The 19,745-nt window shown below is 40.7% G+C and overlaps 1 protein-coding gene across 2 annotated transcripts in view; it reads left to right on the forward strand.

Moving 5' to 3' along the window:
* Positions 1 to 388: 388 nt before the first annotated feature.
* Positions 389 to 19,745, forward strand: part of nlgn3a (neuroligin 3a) — a 114,190-nt gene continuing 94,833 nt past the window's right edge. Inside the window, exon 1 of one of the 2 annotated variants that reach the window (XM_058649545.1) lies at positions 389 to 754. The gene's annotated coding sequence lies outside the window, so the exon portion shown is untranslated. The remainder of the gene's footprint in view (positions 755 to 19,745) is intronic. The other variant, XM_058649547.1, reaches the window with a different exon arrangement.

The raw sequence follows: 19,745 nt of genomic DNA on the forward strand, positions 1-19,745 counted from the left end.
TTCATTCATCAGGTTTCTCCCACTTAGTTAAAGGCCTCCTCTCTCCTCTTAACCTTGTGTCAACTTCGTAAAAATCGTTTGTAGGATTTCTGATCACGTTATACCTGGGCATACACACATGTCCACACGAGATCACAGCCCAGAGAGGAATGATGCGTTGAAGGAAAGATGAAATATCGTTTATTGTGGTTTTAAAGTGTGGCATCATTGACATATTAAAAACGCCCATTTTGACGAGCCGTCGAAAAAGCCAGAGAACAGGGCTCAGCATAGTCGCGGGGTATAAATCCTCCCTTTCATGTGTGATGCGTGTGCCCTTGGTTACCTAGTAACTCTCGTCTCCAGCTCCAATCGGCGCTCCCGAATGTGCAGCCGGGATCGCGCTGCGCGCTCCCGCGAAGCTAGTGTTGAGCCCCGAAGTCACGGCAGAAGCGTCAAACCGCGCCAGGACGAGGAGGAGAGCTTCCTGCTGGAACAACAACAACAACAACAACAAGATAAAAAGAAGATAAAAATATTAAAACAACACGGGGAGAGATGCACTGAGATGACAGCGCAGGGAGGATCATGACATGTGCCGTCGCTTCACAGGAAGGTCACTCCCGAAAAACATAAGCGGTGCGCAGACTGTGCACGGATATTTGGAGTAAATGCACTCCGCTGCAATTGAAAGAGCACAGCACACAGTGAGACATTGACCCGGCTTTTTATTCCAAGAAACGCGGCATGGGGGAATTACATCCCGACAAGGCAGGTGAGTCATTCCATGATACTTGATGAAAAACGGAGAGAAAAACACACACACACACACACACACACAACACACGGCTGTATGCGTGATGAGTGACTTAGGAGGTTGCAAGAGAAATGGTCACATCGAGGTGAACGACTAGTTCCGACTTCTATTTTTTGGTGAAAGATAAACGTGTTTTTTTGGTGCTACAATATAGACGCAGCGTTTTACTTCCAAAACGCATTTTCGGGGTTTTGCGAGTCTTTTGCAAGTCTTATTAAAGCAGGGGTTTGCCGCCGCTGCTGCTGCTGCTGCTGTTGGTTATTCGAATAGTGTTTGGTTCGGCCACTCCGGCACATGTGACAGGTTACAACACAGCTGCACTGCAAACGTCAGCGCAGTCAGGAGAAGCTTGTGATAATTGTTCTCGGCACTTGTTACTTTGGGCATGGGCAAAAGGCATTTCGTTTGCGTAACGGAGCAGTGACGCGCAATCTCTCTCTCTCTCTCTCTCTCCCTGTCCCTCGCTGTCTCTCCCTCGTTGCACTGAATCGGCTCGGTGACTTTCTGACGGTCACATGAAATCAGAAGTTAAAGGAAATCAATTGAATAATTAAGCTAAATGAGATCCGCACCAGCTTTTGAACTTGATTTGTTTTGATTTACTTGGAATCTGCTACCAGTTTATTTTTGTTTTTTTATAAGCAATACATACAACATTTATTTATTTATTTTTTATATTTTTCGTTTGTTGAATTGAGGAGCAGGTTCACTCTGCCACAGACATGGAGTCCCATTTTACAACTGCTTTGGCTTTTTCCCCCTCATGGATTGATTCATTCAGAAGGTTATGGATGAATAAACAATCACTTGTCCAATGCAAACGCCTCATAGCATATGCATGAGCTGAGATTCTGCCTGGTTATTGAAGGATTTTTTTTTACCATTCCTAGTCACAGAGTAATTATCTATCTATCTATCTATCTATCTATCTGCATCACAAATTGTTTTTTTACAATGTAGTAATCTATCTTGTGATCACTTGATGGCATTGATCTATTTATTCCATGACCCTGCTAAACTTTGAAGAGCAGTGAACACGATCACTTCTCCTCCGTCCTCAGGCTGTAATTATTCCTAATGGAACCTATGGAAAGAAGTAAACTACGTGCTAAAAATGTCTGTCGGATGAAAATAGTTTTGGTGCTAAAGTCGGTACATAATTCACTGTAAATAGGGCTTGAGGGATTTTGAGCAAAAATATACGATTGCAATTGCGATTTGATTTGAGATAAAAGCTTTTGAGTCAAGATTTAGGTAAATATTTACTGCGTTATTGATTTAACACATTCAGAGCACTGCTACATTATACTATATACTAATATAATATAGTACACTCTAAAGAAAGGATGATAGCCTTAAGATATATATTGATTCTAACTCTTGTGTACTGCAATATATAAATTAGAAAAATAAAAAAAGGGGGACTAATTAAATTGCAATCTTTACACTTTATTAGTAATGTGTGTTTTTTTTTTCTTCAAAGAGCAGATTTGATTTGAAAGCAATTCATTGTTCAGTCCTAACTGTAATATTGAAGTCCAGGCCACTCGTGGACACACAGTGAAAGCATAGAGATCAGTAGACTCATTGAAGTGAGTGGTAGAAAGAAAAAAAAAAAAAAAAACGAGGGTGAGAGTGGAATTCAAAAAAGGAAAAATGTAGTTGTCATGGTGATTGTATGAAAAGGCAATGTGACGCTAATGCATCAACGTTTAGGAAATTATCCAGTCCTTTATTTGGCATGTGTTCCACATTGTTGTTGGAGAAAGAGCCTAAATGGCTGTTAATGACAGAGACATAATATTCACACTTTTTCTTTGTCGTGCACATTTCAAACTCAAACTGTGATAGGACTCTGGATTTTGATGTGATTTGCAGGCAAAGTGGGTTCATTTATATTGTATGGTGTGTTCTCAATATCATGTGAATGATTATGTATGCATGCATGCATGCTGCTGCTGCTGCTGCTTGTGAATTCTCTGTATAGGCCTTTCAGTGTGTTTGTATTCCAGTCCAGCGAAGTACTACTTTTCAAGTTCCCTGCTGTTTTAGGACCCATTTTCTCCTCATATTGTTTTACTGGCTTGTGTCTGAGCCATGTAACAATTATGGTGGCCTAAATTACAGACAAGTGACAAATTTAAAGGAGAAACTTTCAGCCAATGGGGGGGGGGGAAACACGACAACAGCGCCCCCACTCGGAGAGCGTGTGCATGGAAATGATGTGAATCATTTACAATGGCTTTCACCGGTACAAGATTGCAACCCGATTTGAACAACTAAAATGTGATTTGATGAAGCATAACAAAGATACTTTATGTTTGTTTAATTTTTTTTTTATTTTGTCACCGGTCTGTGTTTTATTTATAAGACAGAGTAGACTCAAAGTTATGTGCCAATAAAGCCGCGTTTCCATCATGGTACAGTTTGGTTTGATACAGTACAGTTTGTGATACAGTCAACAAGAGTGATGGAAGGGAGTGATGCTTTTCTATCACCCAATCCGCTGACTGTCGTGGGTCTAGCTCCACCTGTACCATACCATTACTCTGGTACCCCAAGGGTAGGGTACTGAAGAATTGAGCGTTTGGGGCGGGTTCTTTTGGTACTATTCCTAATGGAAACGCAAATAAATACGTACCGTACGGAACCGTTTCGGCCAACACACGATTGGTGACAGGCATTAACAACACACACACACACACACACACACCCCTAAACACACACATTTCAAAGTGCAGCACTGAGTCTGTTGTTTATGCTGTGCAAAGCTTCATGAGCCCCCTCTTTCTGATGAAAAGGTCGGCAAGGATTCTCCCTGACCTTACGTGAATCCACTTGAGTACATCTTGGTCTGATTTAACATGGATGAGCCACTCGTTGGTTTCTGGCCGGAGAGGCCTCTTGTTCTCTAGCCTTCAGTTTCTCTCTCGGTACACTCTCATTTTACCTCTCATATATCCTGACACGCGGGCCAGTTTGAGTGTAGTGAGTCCTCCATAGGCAGAGGAGAGGTGTTGCACTGTTGCTGTGGAAGGTTATTTATGTCTCCTAATGTTTTTCATTGTATCTGGTATTGTTGTCTTCAAGCAGCAGGAGTTGCAACTGAATCATTTCCCAAATGAATACCTCTGACCTTCTGAAAACATGTCCTCTTACTTTCTATCCGACCGCTTCGAAAAAAGACGGCTATTTTGTAGCAGCATTTGCACAACGTGCAATGTCTCAAAACAGGCATTCGTGGAGATTTTTTGATGAGCAAGAAAACTAAATGATGAAACCTGTTGTTTACAAACTGGAAAGAGAATCAGTCTTGATCTTGTTATCAATTACAATACAAAATCATTTTAAGCACTTCAGGTCTTTTAATTGCTCTCTCCGACAGCTGATGTGGCAACAAACAGTCCAATCTTTCAAACCCAAGTCTCATTATGTGTCAACTGTCATAATCTATTCTTCCACACACAGTAATTAATGAAGGAGGATAAACGTGTCTTCTTGATATTTGCTGCGCGAGGATGTGCTTTCATCATCGTCAAACGGCACCTTTTGTGATGGAACCGACAAAAGATACTCCGACTGTTTGTCTGAGCGTGACTCAAGACGAGCGACTATTCCCTCGATTCACTTGTGTCATATTTCCTCTTAATAATGAAGAAGACGCATTTGTTAAAATCTGCGAAAAGATGAGAATGCCGTTGTTTGATTAATAAAATGGGTTTGGCCCGAGGCGCAAAGATACGCCTCGAGTCTCAAGCACATAGCATATTTATTAGAGATTTCTACATTGTTCATGGCCCAAAAACATCTCCCCTGACAAGCAGGTTTCCCTGCCAAAGACCAATGTCTGCTTAGTAAACAAGCTTTTTTTGGACATCGCCATTCTAACTACAAAGCAGATGTCACACAGTATGTCTCCACTCACTCTCTGCCAGAAGTTGTCTATTTAATTATTAATTAGACTATTTACCCTCAGTAATGTACAGACTGGGGACAAAAATCAGGAATATAACTAAGCACGCGGCTACAGCACTACAGCTGTTTTTCATTGTTTTTTTTCCTTTTAAAATGAGACCTTTTTTAAAAATGCATCCCATGTAGCAAAACAGCAAGTGGTGGTGGGATAAAGTCTTGATGGGAAGAGAGAGCGTCTCTCCCGATGCAAAGCTGTGCTTTAGACTTACGTAAGCATAGGATGCCGGGGATAAAACTCAACAGCTGTGTGACACATGCAAAATAAATGAATGACCTTTTTAACTCCGGCGTAAAGGAAACAATTGACTCAAGCGGGAACGTGCTAGTTTGTTTACATTTGATTGATTTCTTTTGTGGAACGTGGCTCTGATTTACATACGGTGCTGGTGTCATTAGCTTTGACCAAGTCCAGTATCTATTTTCCTCCAGAAGCCCACACACTCTATCTTGCCAGCTCATTTAAAATTTAAAATTTGGGTAAAAAAAAAAAAACAATTAAAGAAAAGTCTGAATTGAACAGAGAAATAGTCATTCCGCGTTAACCCAATTCACCTAAATTTGCATGTTTCAAATTACATTTTATCCCCATTAATCCACCCAGGAAATACACAGACAAGTGACAAGGAATCGACACTCGTTAAAACCCGTGGATGAACATTAGTGTGCAGGTAAAGTTGATGTGGTTGTGTGGCACATTGATTCCCCCGGCTTCTAATTCAGCCATGAAATCACAAATCGACTCCTTATTTTCCTAATATGGAGTGAGTATTGTGTGAGTCTGACTGGACACAGAAGCAAGGACCCATCTAATTCATGTGGTAAATTAGTGGAGATAAGGCCTGAGTCAGTACCTCCAGCCTCCCATAGATCCCCCGGGGCAGGCTCTTAAGGAGCTTAGTGAAAGCCTGTCGTATGAAGACATGACATGGAGCTGACTAAATTGGCAATGTTGAAGTGTCTTCCATCAATCTAACGGTCATATATGGGTCATTGTTGTTCAGGCTTTAATCCAATTCAGTTGATTGATTTTTTTTTTTTTTTGCTTATTAATTCAGCGTTATAGGAAAATGCGGTGCTGCTAAGATAAAGGTGAAAGAGGGTTTATTGGTGAAGCTCGAGCTCACAGCTCTGCACCCGACTGACAAACAACTTAGACCCACTCAGAGACTGCGAGTCTGTGCCGCGGAGTCAATAATGAATGCTGTTTTACCCAAAGTAAAAGAACAAGGGAGAGTCACTGGGTCACGCTCACTGGGGAAACAATTAGAAGCTTTCTTGTTCTTCATAGAACCATTTCTTTTTTTTTTTTTTTTCAAGCTACATGCAAGTCCCACATGTTTTTTTTCTCTCGGGTTCAGCCGCGTGTCTCTGCCAGTGTTGGGAAATTACAGATGCTGACCACAAAGCGTTCTCCAGCCAGAGCTCCAGTAGTACATTTCAGGTTATCGTGATGAATGTGGGAGCATGTGGTGTGGAGAGCATGGCGACAGATAGGACACCAGTCTTGTGGGTGTGTGTGTGTGTGTGTGTTAACCTCATAATGCTGACAGATTACAGATTTAAATATTTTAAATCGTACTGAGCACATGCTACTGGTGATGAAGAGAGTGGAAATGACTGCAGTAATGCGAGAGATTAGTAATGATCCTTCCTCTTCTTCTTTGCGCGCGCACACACACACACACAGACACGCGCACACACGCACACACACGCAGAGAAACTCACCACAACCATCGGTTGCATGTTGAATACCGAGACAGCACAGGCAGATCTGTGAACAGTTGCTGTCCATCTTTTATGTGGTTGCGTGGAATATTCTCTTTGTCTCCTTATTTTCTCTCTGTGCTTGCCTGCAGGTGTTCGTGTTTGTTTGAAAACACAAATCTAATACCCTGGTATAAACAAATGTTTGTTTTTCTTATTTATTAAATACAGACCCTTGTAAATAGCTGGCCCCCCGACTGAACCACCTTCGAATCGCTTTTAATAACTTGCATTGCATAATGTTGATAATGTTGTGTATTGTGATATGTGTTTAATGTGTAATGTGATTTTGACTGCAAAGCATATTTGAGGATCCTTAAAATAGCTTTTTTTTAAAAATACAATATTATTCTTTATTATTATTAAATAGGCAATTCAGTGCCTATGTTGTGGCTGATGCTGCTTCATCTTTCCTTCTATTTGAGACAAGATGAAAGTCATAGACCTTTAAAATGTGTTTTGTTTAGGTAAACATCATAGTGTTGACTGTAAAAATGTGTATACAGAGAGGACCTTAGGCAGAGGTGTAAGTTCAAAGCTTGCCTATCTAGCCTTGCCTTTATTTCATTCCATTTATCACAAATGTAAAGCTGCAAATAATGTGATTTTCTTGCTTTGCTTTTTTCTTAATTCATGACACTTCTTAACAGTACAGTTGCTGGAAATTAATTTCTTAAAATACTGTGTCGGGATATTTTTACACCCTTTAATTTTAAACCTATGTGTGTATGCGTATCCGTAACTGTTAAATCCAAAGTCCTCCTCAGTTCATTAAAACCTCCAAATTGTAATATTATAAAATAATTAGTGGGGATGTGTCCTCACTGTATATGCAACCAAAACTGTGCTGATTATCTTAATGACTCGACCACGCTTTGCAGTCAGGACGCTTTTCTAATGTGCTGTAATGACACTCAAACCTTGATAAGATAGCACCTGATTTGGGATTGAGGTTTTTTTTTGTGCTTAATTATAGACCTGCTGCTGGCTGCAATCTATTTATATCTCTTGCCAAAGTTTCACGATAGCCTTTGGGGACGGAGAAATTCCTCCATCAAGCTCAGAACCCATCTGTGCCTGTATTCTTCCCAAAAGGAGCTATCCACCACAATTACTGCTCTCCTCCAATAATGTTATTATCATGCCATCACACCGTGGAAGAGCAGGCTACAGGAAATTTACTTGATATTAATCTGACAAAATTACCAAGAAAGGAAATTAGACTGGGGAGTTTTCCCTGGTATTGATTGTGTTTTAAAGCCAGGAGACAGACTTTGCCTGGATGTTGGAGCAATAGAACATTTAGCGTATTGATTATTTCAAATTGTGTGTGACTGTACATAGCAAGCTGTAGATAAATGGTAAATAATTTCTTTTTTTATTTTTTTTTATAGTGTCTTGATGACACTACAGTTTTGCCGTTCACTCACTCTTTCACACGGCGCATCGATGTGCATCGCATTTTCTGTCACTCAATCTTTCAGACCTGTTCACACGCTGCCGTCAGGCGCAACGTGGGGTTAAGTGTCTTGCCCAGGGACATATTGGCATGTAGACTAGCGGAGCTGGGAATCAAACCACAACCTTCAAGTTGAAAGTCGCCGTCGCCCGCCCTGATAAATAGTTTATTCGACCCAATAGGTTCTCATTGACTTGCTTGCTGCAGCTCAATACACTGATACAGATCCAGACTCACCTGGAAAATCTGGGTCATTACAGAAATAGCCCTGTGGCATATACTCCCAAGATAGAAGCTCTGATGAAGTCGTGGCTGTGGGTCACTACGACGAGAGACTTAGTGAACAAAGGTGAGCACATAGGGAGAAGATCGCATCCTTGTCTGTTTTTGGTTTTGAAGGCTAGAGGAAGTTTGTTTGGTTTTCCTGAGGAGTTTGGTGATGTGGGCGAATACATAAGACAACGTGGACGCTCGAGGCGTTTTTCTGATCTTTTAAGTAGCACAGATTTGAGGTTTTGGCTAAACTGCCCAAATATGTGCACAAAATCCATAATCGCATGCTATTATTTGTTGGAGTCTGTGGGAAGGCATTTAATCTATGATGATCACTATAATGTATTTCCGTTGGGCTAAAGGTGATGTTTGAATTGCATTCGAATGTCTTTTCTCCGTAGTTAGTCTCTTCAGTGTCAACAACAGGCGAGGTATTTGAAATGAGAGACTCCAGAGCTGCTGTTATGGGTCATTTTGGCCTGCGCACTCAGTGAATTTAGACCACGTTGAAGAGCAAGTGTTGAATGACATAATAGTAGTGGGCAGTTCAGTCCTGAAGCTGAAGAGTGAAGAGTGAAATGATACCGTTAGATAGAAATGGTTATAGAAATGGTTCTCTGCGAGAGTAGCCGGAATTGAGAAGGGATCAGGGAGGATAAGAGGAAGGACAGAAGGAAGAAGTGAGATTGTAATGAAACAAGAGGAAAATGGCTAGGTTGGCGAAAGGTAAGCCCAGATAAGTCTTTTGACAAGTGAGCTCTGGGCTCGTGAAAGCCAGTCAAACCAAAAAATTCTGCCAGGTTTGTTGAATTCATGCTGTGGACAACACACAGCTTTCCTATCAAACAACAATATAACTGCCATTGAATTACTGTATTTTTTTTTTTTTGCACTCCCTGTTGCATTTGAAGCGATTTGAATGAGGCAGATCTCCATGCCATGATAATACATTACTAAATGATTCAATGCTTTCTGACAACCCCCAAAACGTATGCTCATCTCGTATTCCCGTTCAATTACATCCTCTTTTAATCCTTTAACCTGACTCGCACACGTCCCGTGCATTTGAATTTCCGCGGAACTCCAAAAACAAACAGCGACAATAAGCTTTTATTGTTGAGGCTTTTTGGGAGCCTGGCACCCAGTAATATGTTAACTAATGGGATGTCAAATTGAGTTATTTGCTATTGCTGCAGAAGAGCAGAAGAATAACAAGTCACCGTACAGAATACTGAATACACATTTATTGAGCCTCTTATTGTATGACCGAGCTATCACCCAAGTCCGTCCATCCATCCGTCTTCTACCGCTTTATCCTCCACACGAGGGTCGCTGGTGCCAGTCCCAGCTGACATAAGTCGAAAGGCAGGGGGCACTCTAGACAGGTCGCTAGGCAATAACCAAAGTCAACATCTAAACTAAATAATTTAATAAATAAATAAAAACAAGTATGGTCTGTTTTGTTGTTCAAAGGGCATCAGAAGTGTAAAATACAGTATATTGCAGCGGGGCTGTTTAACTATTAGACGACACGTTGGCTGTTGAATAAGTCATTAGCCGGCATACACACACACACACACTGCACTCGAAGACTCCTTGGGCTTGATTCTAATGATACCCATGTGATTTCTCCAGCAGATCCTTGATCAGAGCGTAGAAAAGGAGCCCAGGCCCGACCTAATAAGCCATATCTTTGCCTTTCTTTCCCACTTTGGTTTTTGAAAGACGCCGTGAGGAAGCGCGAATAAGGAAACCTTATCACAAAAGACATCAGAAATGTGACATATGTCCTCGGGGTTAAATGTACTTTTGTGCCTCTGTGGCCTACTTTTCCTTCATATTAATGCTTTGCTGCTCACAAATGAAAAACAGCTGCTTCAAATATTAAGGTCCTTCAAGTCAAAATCCATTAGCAAAGTTCTTGAGCGGAGGGATTGAAAGCGGAATATCGTCTATTGAGGAAATGTTTAGACTTTTAATTGTAGAGCGCAGTGTGAAAGGACTTGGGTTAAATGAGTATCCCCCGTTTCCCTTTTAATCTGTGACTTGCACTCCGCCCACACCAAAACAAAAACACTGCTGAAGATAAAAAACAACCCAAACACTAAAGCTTGGTTATAGTAGGGAAAGGCTCATAGAGGATATTTATGTAATCTCCGGGCAGCAGGGCTGACTCAAACCCGACTCAGAGCTGCTGTTGCAGAGAGAGGCCCAAGGACAGTAGCAAATTTTCAAAATCCCTGGTAGACACAGAAAGTTAAGACAAGCAGTGTTGCAGTAAAACAAAGCCCTACCCATTTATCTGAGCATCCCACACAACCCCTAACCCAGATTTACAGCTCCGGGCATACACTGCTACCAAATCTTCTTTCAGCCAAGATAGGAAGAGGAAGAATTCCACCATGGAATACCGAGCTGGAGGGGGTGACCTCCCAAAACACCAGCTGTCCCTGAATGACTCGGGTCTACGATATTAAACATGATCTGCCATAATCATACGGTAACGTGGGATAAATTGCCCATTGATTTTATTTCCCGTCTTGTCTAGCAAGCGTCTCATGCAATGTGGCATTAAGAGTGTATGGATTGTTTGACAAAGCCAGGTCTTTGATGAGCAAGTTGTACCCTCCAGAGAGAGACCACGGCTGCTATTCTATCAAGAGCAAACTGCTTGTTTGAAAACAAATAAAAAACGGGTCGTCTCTCATCATTAGATCCAAAGCACTTAATCCTGCACAGAGGCGGATCTCCTCTTCCACATGAAAACCTTTGTATCCATCGCGTATAGATTTCCTTGGCCGGGTATGTCTGCATACTAAGTTGCTAACCCTCTGGAGGTTGAGTTCAAGCCTTGCCATCAAGGCTCGCTTTAGGTTGTCCCTAGGGTGAAACAACTGCCACTTTATAGAAGCCCATATATATTACAGTTGTAAAAATTAATCTTCTATTAAAAAAAAAATGCTTGAAAAACTCTTGTAAACAAACTGTAGTTTGGTCGTCATATGTATGTAAAATCATATGATTTTATCCCTTAATTTTAATGCCTTATTCGAGATTTTTTGTATGGTTCTTTTAACCACAGGGGTAAATGTTTGTAATACGTGATGCAAAAAAACTTTTAGATCTGCACACCAAATATCTCCCATTATAAGGTTTTTCAATCCCTATTTTGATGAATATAGAGTGTGGTCCGGCAGGTTTTCCAAACATTTAAACGATGACGAGTATATTCACAGACCAACAAGTCAAATGGTGAAGTAAAAACACAAAAAGGTGAAGCGAGTTCACGCGTTCTTTTTTTAGGAGCGCTGAATTTATGTCTCCCCCTCTGAATTTATGTTTCATTAAATCAGTTCCCGAGAGTGGAGGTGTTGTGTTTCTTCCTGTGTGCAGGTTGTTGAATGAGTCAGGTTTGTTTATGAAATGGCATCGTTGGCAATGACACATGGTTCATTTCCATACTGATCAGAATACAGAAATGAGAGGGTGATGGTGGGTGAAGGTCTCCCCAGCTTATGCTCTCTTTATGGCATGAAGGGCTTGACAATCAGCACGTAAAGCTGCAGTAGGTAACGTCTGTTCTCCATGTGCTGCTTCTGTCGCTAAACTTTTGTCTAAAGTCATTTCCAAGGGGATTTGTTAGGGTATACTTTAATTACTAGTGCAGTGCATCAACAGTAAAGTCCACATCTTCTAGATGCCTCTTCCAATTTTGAGATGTGATGAATTATTTTTTTCTTTAAATATTATTTTCTTCTTACTAATAGATGATATACCATTTGGTCTCTGAGGGCTTCGCCTTTTATGTATTTTAAATTGGGAAGATTGTGGTCCGTAGGAATAGAGGCACCCAAGGCACTTGGGTAGAAAGCTAGAAAACAACAATGCCCCCATTGTTCCATCTCGTCTACATTCATGCCTGGTAAAAGGAACATAAAGCTCTCTTCCCCTCTGCGAGCCCCTGCTAGTTGCACTTGTATTGGCACAGTTCAGACACAGAGGAATACTTTTCAAAGTGTCACCGTTTAGGGCATGGTTTGGATGTCGGCAATTAAATGAATAAATAATGTGCCCTCAAGTTGCATTTGATGTCGCAGGATTTGATCCGATATGACTATTCACTCAAGCTAGCGAACATCCAGATGTCGGAGTAAACCCCCTTTTTTTTCCCCCTCAGGTTGGCAGGGAAACATGGAGGAGGGAGAATGTTTGCCATTTCACCGACGCAAAAACATAGAAGGAGATTTTGGAAATGCTTAACTGTGTGCATGGGAACATACATGATCACAGTTGGCACAATGTTGCGTGCATACACTCAAACGGTATCGACAGAGTGTGCTGCCGTCGCTCTGGGCTTTCTCTTTGGTGCAAAGAAGGCAGAGAATAGGAGGAGAGATACAGTAGCTCATAGTGTGCGTTGTGTGCAGTCTTTGAGGAAGTGCAGACAACCCGAGGCTAAATTTGCCTGCATTGGTTGGACATGGCCTACTTCTAAGTGTGCAGTCATTTAAGTGCTTTTCTGCTCTGTTTAAAGTACACAAATGGGATTTTTATTCATACCCAGAGTTCCATATGCAGAGTGTCTGTTCTGTGGTTTTTATTTTTTCTCTCTTTTTTCATTATATTAAATCCAGTGCTGCAGTTTATAGATAGTATATATATATTGCATATGATTCAGTTGTGGTGACCCTGTGTATGTGTGTGTGTGTGTGGCGCCGTACTGTATGACCTTGAATACTCATGGAAAGCTGCAGTGTCTGAAGATGTGTGTTTTTGGTCTACTGTCGTGGCCTACTCTTGTCTCATGGACTTTGGTAGTGCCTGTGTGTTTGAGTAATGTCCTGCAGGAGACACTCTAAGTGCAATGTCTAGGACTTAGGCGTCAGCAGTAATAGCAGGGTAACCTCTCCTCTGTGTGCAATGGCATGGGGGATATTACGGCATTAGAATGCATGAATTATAGCCATATTGTTAACTCAATGTCAGGGGACACAGACGCGTTTCTGGCACCACTATGACATCAGTCAAAAGAATCTGAAGGAAATAAATGGAGATTAATAATAAAAGTGTATATTTCTGTGCACATGGTTTTGGGCCTTGTTGCTAAATTGAACCACTTTTCATTGAATCATTTTGTATTGCATTTGGATGCCACATTTATTTCAAATTGTTGTGAGCTCAAGGCTGCATCCATGCTATACTAAATTCTCATTTGAAAATGAATCGCACATTCTCATCGGCAAATGTCATTTTAGAGCCCCAACAATGGAGAAGTTTAAAAACACACTGCTGGCTCTGTTTCCATTTGACAACTCTGGGGTGGCTTTTTTGGTAAAGCCGCAACTCAACTATCAGCTTTGAACAAAGAGTTCTGTTAACACTTACATTCTCTTTGTCAGTCGAATTTTAAATTAAAAAAAAAAAATCCTTTTTCTACTTTTCACCATTGTTGTTAGAGGAGAGAACCATGTCCTGTTTATGTCCGTTACACCTGATGGCCGATGTTTTTAGGTGGATTGGTGTGGACGCAGATTCATTTTGAAACGGAGCTAAAACGCTCGTCTGGATGCAGATAGTTTTCGTATAAAAAACACCACTTTATAAAAAAAAAAGTAGTGGTGAAACAGCTGAATGCTGCTGTGTTAACATGGTACCGGGAATGACTGAGTGTTCTGTATCGCAGCAAATGGTTCTGTGCATTTCCCAAACACAGGGGTGGGGAGCCAACCGGCGCAATAACAAAGGATGCATTACCTAATAGATCTGGCAGAAACTCAGGCCGGTCTGATAAAGCTGGGTTACAGTACTTTAATCAATCACAAAGAACACGAGCCAATTTAGGGAGAAGCCTGACATTCAAGACAGGCTTTCAGACAGGATTAGAAATAGTGAATGGAGAGTGGACATATCTGCCAGGGAGAGCTGAAAGGATTGATGTCAGTGGACAGTGTTCCTGCCATGTGTGATATTGAGGCATGTCTTTGCTCCACCTGCACACACACACACACACACACACACACACCAGTGCAGATGAGTGTTGGTAACGAGACGATAGTTGACTGCCGCTGTTGTTTTCTAACTTGGTTCAAGAAAGGGCGCCGTCATTTAAAATGTCTTTCCGAGCTCATAATCAGCTGGGCTCTCTTCCCTGACCAATATCTAGAATATCAATGAACATGCAGTGAGCAGAGTAAAAGAGCTCCTTTATACATAACTAAGAGATGCACTGGAGGAAATACTGGCAAATTTTCTGCAGGAAATGTTTATCTGGCTCTCGTTTACTCAGTCACACAAGCAGCAGGTTTATCTAGGGCTCAAATAACTGGACACGGGGCTGCTGATTGAATTTTTCATCAGGTCTTTTAAGTGTTTAAGGATAAACCCGACTTTATCCTCAACATTCGAAATTAAATAAGTTATTTTCTGAATCTTCGGGAATCCTTGAGGGAAATCCTCGCCGTCAGCTACAGCTGCAGCCCCTTATCCTGCACTGGATCAATGGGGAGAGCGGCCAGAGACTGTGATGGTGCTAGATAAGGGGATGGTTCAACTGTGGTGATTGATATCACTTCACTAATCCCTCTATATCTCTTCTAAATCCACCTGGCTGTCGCTCCAAATCACCCTGTTATGTCATATAATAAGGTTTAAATCCTCAAAAGCACATTTACATTTCCAGCTGTCATATTTCATTTGAAGCTTATTTACTAGTCAATGGAAATGATATTTTGTTGTTGCAGCTGTATTCTGGATCTCCTAATGCTCAGGAATCTGAATATTTGCTTAGAATCTATTCACCAGCAAACCAGGCCTTTGCTGAAACATCATACTGTATGTCATGTAGTGCTCCTGCATATTACGGTGCTATTAATCTTTTAAACACCTTTTATTAATAGGCCATGTGGCGCAGCATGTGTTTGTTTGGTCCTTGTTTACGCTGAAGTTGAAGGTCAGCCCCTCATTAGTGCAGTAGCATCTTTTTTGATGCTGTGATATACATAGTAATCAAGTGGGGCTCACATTGCTGTTCACTGTTGACCTTTAGTTAAAAGCACACCACTGATGGGTCAGTTCTAAACTTAATTATTCTCCCATAAAACTCCAGGGATCACATACAGTCGACAGGCCTCATTTAATTTGCTGTCATTAGGCTACAATAACCCTGTGCTCCTGCTGTAACTAGACCCCCACCATGATGCTCGTGAATCCACTACCATCGTTTAATACCTTTTTTTTTTTGTTGTTGTTGTTGTAAAAAAGGAAAATAGATGCAGGGGGTTTTGCTGTGTCAAGCACACTCGTGTACATTTCAGCTTTCCGCTATGTATTTAGAAATCCTTCTTGTCACACAACAATAGATGTTGGCACTTCTCACTTCTCTGCAACTACCAGGCATTTGCATGTCAATGGCGTCATTCTACCACTGTGCTTTTCACATTTGTGAACACTCTGTGTGGAAGCCAAGTAGCCGAGGTCTTTGAAAAGACACATCAGAATAATGTGCAGTACCGCTTCCAATAACGCGCTATTTTCTCAAAATCCATTTCTGCTCAGTTGGACATTAATCACAATTTTGGACTCTGAAGCTAACAATTCACAGTATTATATATTATACTTCCAATTTTGAGAAGTATATATATATATATATATATATATATATATATATATATATATATATAAACATGGGTCATGTTTCTGTTTAGTTTATGTTTGCTTCAGTGGAGTCCTTTTCACACTTAATAATAAAGCTGATCGTTCAGGTTTTCAGTAAGAACTGGAGCCTACCTTACCTTACCTTAAATTAGACCTGCTACTGTATTTAGCTCATTAGTCCATCGGAGGACTTGGATTCTCACAGACTGAAAGCATACATTGTACATGCCCACACATACAGTCTACATAGACATGCACAAAGGTTCTACATTGTCACTGTATAGCCCCAACAGCTGTCATTGTATTATAACAAAAAAAAAAATGAAAGGAATTTCACATTCTTGTGGAAATTTGATCAGAATTTGTTTTTACTTGTCTCCAGAAAATGCAGTGGATGAAAGAGGCACTCAGGGAAAGGCTCCTGTGCGTTTTTGAAGATCGGGATGATTAGCTCTTCAAAGGTGTTGCTCGGTAATGTACGGTACATATGGGGATATGTCGTTTCTATAATGGAGCTGGTGTAAAGCAAGAACATTTTTCTGCTCCGAGCAGGGACATCTTCACCGAATTGTAGACATTACTGCATCACGTAACCTTAATTTCAGATGTATATTGCAAATAAATCATTTTTATCAGGTGAGCCATTTTCAGGTCTGGAGGCACTCTTTTTAAAATAATTGCTCTTCCGTGTAGGTTCCTCTTAGTTGCTTCATTTTATTGCTGGCTCCGCAAATGGTTATTCAGGCCAAGGACAACTACTGTGTATAGTCTCTTTAGTCCAGACTAGTACAGAAGCATCTAGGATTTTATAATGAAGTGCCAGCGAACTCGAGACCCTGATTGTGAAAGATCAAATCTCTGTAGTAATTACCGGGCAGACCTCAATTAACTCATACCAAACCCCTGGTTCATCTTTCTGTGTTTGTGAAGTGTTGGTCTTGCTGCGTAAGAAAAATTGTTTCCATGACGGCAAACTCCGTACAGGAAGTTGTCTGAAGGTTCTCAGTCATTCAGGTCATTGTCATCTTCAGTAGTATCATGTTATCTCGACTGAAGACATGTCGCTGAACATTTTTGAATTACTCCTAAAGATTCATACAGGAAGGCACCGTTGTGTTGCCAACTCTGAAACACAAAAAACAAATATACACTACTTACAATTCATTTATTCGGAAGGTAAAAGGAAATATGCTAAAGAAAGGATGTGTCTAGGAAAGATCATCAACATCACTGTGTTTTATTATTATTTTCTAACAATCAACAATCAATTTGGTTTATGTGTTATCATCAAACAATTATATTTTATCAGACTGGGGGGAAAAGAAGAAAATCATCTAAATATATATCTAACAATGGTGGAATCGTAGAAAACCCCACATTGATCCACCTTAAGCCCCTTGAATAACGCTCCAAAAATTACAGAAATGTCTCTTGATGGGATTTTCTTCTTTTTTTTTAGCCACAGCTGCTTTTGTGCAGCAATGAGCAGCAGTTCACATATAAAGTGGTTGTCATAAACTTTAATTTGCTTTATAACAGCCACGCCATGCAAGTGCCACTCCGGTTTCCTGCAGTTGCCGGATTTTTATTCAATGCATCCCTGAAGACTTCAAATCCATCCAGAAATTGGTGTTAGTGCTGACATGTAATACGTGCTGTCATTGCAGTGAAGGAGATGAGAGGAGCAGCCTGAAATATTTACTGAATCCTCCTTGGTTGGCTTGAGTGTATCCGTTCTAGAATTCAATCATGTTTCCCATGTGCCTCACTACGTCCAATCAAATGTGTTGCCATTTCATATAAGTAGAATGGTTTTGACCAACAGCTAAAAAGGAATCAATCAGAGCGATACCAAATATTTCAAAGATCTGATTCGACTAATAAATGACACTCATGTGGTAACACATCTGATGAAAATGTTCTCGCGGTCGATATTTATGTGGCCGTGACATCAAAATAGATAAATACTTAAGTCAGAGTGCCACCATCTATTTACTAGGGCTGCAACAAACACTGACTGATGTTTTACATAACTTTCTACATTTTCTGGATGAATAAAAAACAAATGGATTCATTAAGAAGATAGATTTATTGTTACTGAAAATAGTACACAACATATCATTATGTAAATCACAAAATGATTCTTATTATTCTGTTTAAAGTTTAAAACACATGATACATGGTTAATTATCTACAAACTTCATGTGTTGTGATCATCTTGAGATAAATAAAAACAAATCTGACCAGATTGTATTAAACCAAGTGCATTGAAATATTCAAATCCGGACCAATTTGTCCGCTTGTTGTTGGCCCTCACATTGAGAGATAAGTATGTGCCTCAGTACGCGACTGAGAACTCAAGTAATGTAACAATGAAGAAATCCACTGAGAAATGTGTGGTTTGATAATAGACACGATGGAACGTCCCCACACCATTGTTTGTGGTCAACAGGTTTTTGAAGACAGATGCCCCTCATCGCCGTGTGCTCTTTTAGCAGCCTTTTTGCCATGGTGATAGAAATTTCACACAAAACACTCTGTCAGCAGAACAGATCCCACTCTGCAAACGACATCTGTGGGAGTTTGGATAATGAGCATGCCATTTGTAAAATCTTAATGTGTTTACATATGGCTAGATTAGAGACGGACACAAAGAATCCTTAACCCTCAAAAAAATCCCAGTGGGCAGCTCCAGTCATTAGATACTTAATGTTTTTTTTTTCAGCAGGATGTCAAGTGGGACTCGGCAGTGGATCAATAGGAGTTTGGATGATGAACTGGTGGGGAATTTTCTTTATTTATCATTTTGAATGATATGGAGGCTCTTCAGTACTTCTCCATCTAATTTAGGCATTTAGCTATGATTAATATCGCCATACCCCTCACATATTATTGCGCATAGGTTACAACTGTACTGCCCAGAGTGTATGTGGCACACCAAGAGAGGAGAACAAGAGGCAATATAGATGTAGGAATGAGCCCACAGCCTCAACCTGCAGCTTTAGGACTCCTAGATCAACTCTGTCCCTATCATTTTAGTCACAAAGAGCAAACTGTTGTTTCAAGCATCGTCAGCACTTCGCAGAATGGCCATTATTTATTTGCTGTGCAGTCCTAGAACTCCTCTTTTGTGCTAACCTGGAATCCGTCTTCAGTTGGCCTGCTGTGCTTCCCTCACCGTGTTTCCTTGGCTGTTGAACTGGTAATGATACTCATGGAAGCCTTCATCTAGCAGCCAGAAAGGGGCGGAGACACAGCTTAGCAAGCAGCCACAGCAGCTGCGCCGTCATTTCTCAACATCACCCTTTTTTTTTTTTTGGTCCCTGTAAAAAATATGTCAGCATCTCCATGGTGATTAGCAGTCAGAATGTGCTGCGTCTTTGTCCTTGATTTAATACCAAATCTTCTAAGTAATAATGACTGCAAAGGCTCTGAGGCTGACGGAAAAAGGCAAATTAAATGAAGCGCAGTCCCTCATTCCTCACTGTTACAGTGGCACCGGTTCCCAGCGGGAGCTTCATGAAGCCGCCGTTTGGTTTTGACATTCTCTGAATGTTGTTTCTGAAACATGTCAATCTCCTTGATTTAATATGGCATGTTGTTGTTCATCAAGCCCGGGAGCTTATACAAGGAGCGTGCCTGTGAGAGCAAACATGCTGTATGCGTGTACATCCATTATTGATTTCCCTGTGTTTGTTCATTTGAAATTTACACATGTAGGGAAACAATTTACAGATATGTTTTCCACATTATTGACACAAAGGCAGAAGCAAACAGAAGTCAAGCAAAATGGAGTTTTTTTAACAGTACAAATGGAAGGTGAAG

The sequence above is a fragment of the Solea solea genome, chromosome 14, assembly GCF_958295425.1.
Source record: "Solea solea chromosome 14, fSolSol10.1, whole genome shotgun sequence".
NCBI classification, from domain to species: domain Eukaryota; kingdom Metazoa; phylum Chordata; class Actinopteri; order Pleuronectiformes; family Soleidae; genus Solea; species Solea solea.